The following is a 2,793-nucleotide window of genomic DNA, read 5'->3' as shown; positions in this document are numbered from 1 at the left end:
ATTAAAATTATTAAAAAGAAAAAAAATTATATACTTTAAAAAGGTCAACTGTACAGTATGTGAACCATATCTCAAGAAAGCAGTTACAAATGTACCATTGTATACTTTCATAAAAGGTCAAAAATAAAAATTATAGATGGTTTTATTATTGGCCTTTAAAAAATAATTCAAAATACTACCCATCATCCCAAAGATCTTGCTCACTCTAATCCTTTAGAAAATCATACGTCTCACTACTCCATCATCTCTAGCCCCTGGCAACCAGTAATCTACTATTCATCTCAATTTTGTTATTTTGAGAACGTTTTCTAAGCGGGATCATACAGTATGTGAACTTTGATACTTTTTTGGAGGGTTTTTTTCCCTTCCAATACAATAATTTTCAGATGCATCTAAGTTGTTATCAATAATCTGTTCATTTTCTTTTGCTGTGGAGAGTTCCATTCTACCCATGTGCCCTGGTTTGTTTAACCTTTCACTCTTTGAAAGCAATTTGGCCATTTACAATTTTTTAATTATGCAAATACAGCTGCTGTGAGTATTCATGCACAGAATTTTGTATGGAACATCAATTTTCATTCTCCTAGGATAAAATCCAGGAGTGCAACTGCCAGCTCCCAAGTGAAGGAGTTTTGTGTTACATGCTGTACAGATAACGGAAAAGTCAGGGGTTCAAATCCACCAGCTGCTCCCAGGAGAAATATGAACAGACTCTTCCCATTGAGATTTATAGCTTCGGAAACCTAGCAGAGGGTCACCATACACTGAAATTAACAATGGCCTTGAATTTCTATTTCTTGGTATGTTGTGTGCACATTTCATTTTAAAAGAAATTGCAAAAGTGTTTTCCACATGATCTTTCGCACAGTGTGTTTTATAAAATTAATCACCTTCAAACTATGCCCACCATTACCTCATCTTTCTAGGTTCCCAATGGATCTATTATAATTCCTTCACACCCTCCCTCTGCCCGCCAAACTCTGCAACCCTGTCCCCTCCTTCAACCCCTCTACTCTCTCCCCTCCCCGCTTTGGGCTTTTATGAAGAAAGGTGTGAAACACGATGTATATGAATTTTGTATGCAAACCAATACAAAATTTTTAAAAGGCTGATACCCAATAAAAACAAGAGAATCTATTTTTCAAAGTGACTGTACACTTTACATTTTCACTAGTAATGGACAAGAGATTCATTTTCTTAATATTCTTACTAGCCTTTAGTATTGTTACTATTTTTAAAATTTTAGCCATTCTGACAGATGTTTAGTGCTATTCCATTGTGATTTTTATTTCATTTCCTTGATGGCTAGCAAGATTGAACACCACAAGCAACACCTATAATAACAGCAGTCAAAAAACCAAAGGACCTGATACATTGGGGAAAATCTACTATCAAGGGCATCTTGAAAGTGCTAAGGAGTGTGGATATCATTCTAAAGAGTGAGCTGCGCCTGACCCAAGTTGCATCGTATGCACCTCAGGTGAGAGAAAGATGGGACATCTCCTTCTGTGCAATATGTGCCTCTGAAAACCTGCTGGAGAATCAGGTATGAATTGGTTCTGACTCGATGGCACACACCATCACCAACAATGCACCCAAAAGTTAGACAATGAATAAGGAATATTGAAGAAGAAGCAATCAGTGCCTTTTAATTGTATTGCTGGAAAAGAATATAGAATATCTCATGGACTGCCAAAAGAACAAATGTATCTCGTAGATAGTGCATCCATGGTGCACCTTAGAGTGTGAATGATGAAACGTAATCTCAGTCCTTGGAAAAAGACATCATGCTGGGGAAGGTCAGCAAAAGAGAGGGATACTCTCAACAAGATGGATTGACACAGTGACAGTAGCAATGGCCTTGAGCTTGGTGGACACGGTGAGGATAGTGCAGGAGAGGGTGGTTCTCATCTGGTGTTCACTCTGTGCTCTGAGTTGTAGTCGATTTGAAGATACTTAACAGCAACAACAACAGCAACTGGCTGCATGCCTTCCAAGACAGATCTGTTTGTACACTTGCCGGTCCCCTACGTGTTCTGTTGGCTCCATGCAGGGGTATGCTCTAAACTTAAACTGCAACACCTGCGCTAATACAAGCATAATGTCTGCATGGGCTTTGATCCAAGCGAACAGGAACGGGAGGTGTTTTCCATGAGCTTGAGTTTGTTTGCATACACTCAGCACAGAGCTGGAAGAGTGTCTGAGACCTCAGACGTTTTCTGCAAATGTGGTCTAAAATACCTTCTGCTTCAGAATCCCTGTTGGGGAGTAAAGGAGGGTCATGAGCAGGTCCAAGTCACAAATGCCAGACATATGGCACCATTAGTTTTGAGGAATGAGCTACAGAACCCTACATATATAAACTGAATCAGTGATCTTGATGTTCTTGAAAATTTGAGACCTGCCTTATTTGAGGAAAACTGGAGTCCAAACTCTTCACTATTAGTATCCTCAGGGCACAGGTGGATGTCTATTGGGAGATTTATTGAAGAAGGAATTTCCTTGAGCTTATGCAGAGCATAGAAATGAGAAAATTGCATTCTGCTTCAGAGGTATGTGGGACAGAGAGAGCCAGCATGGATTTTGCAGCAGGCTGAGATAGCCTTTCACAAGGAATTCGTCCACAGAATTATGTCTCTGTGTTAAGAAATAGACATTTGTAGCAACCAATAGCAATAATAATAATAATGACTATTTAACAAAAATTAATTTCATTTAGCTGCTAACCCCAAAGAGGCACCTCTCTAGCAGTTCAAATCCACCAGTGACTCTGCAAGAGAAATACGAGCAATC

Source organism: Elephantulus edwardii, unplaced genomic scaffold, assembly GCF_000299155.1.
Source record: "Elephantulus edwardii isolate Elephantulus edwardi_28Jun2011 unplaced genomic scaffold, EleEdw1.0 scaffold00155, whole genome shotgun sequence".
Lineage (NCBI taxonomy): Eukaryota > Metazoa > Chordata > Mammalia > Macroscelidea > Macroscelididae > Elephantulus > Elephantulus edwardii.
The sequence above is the reverse complement of the archived record's forward strand: the minus strand, read 5'-3'. Positions refer to the sequence as shown.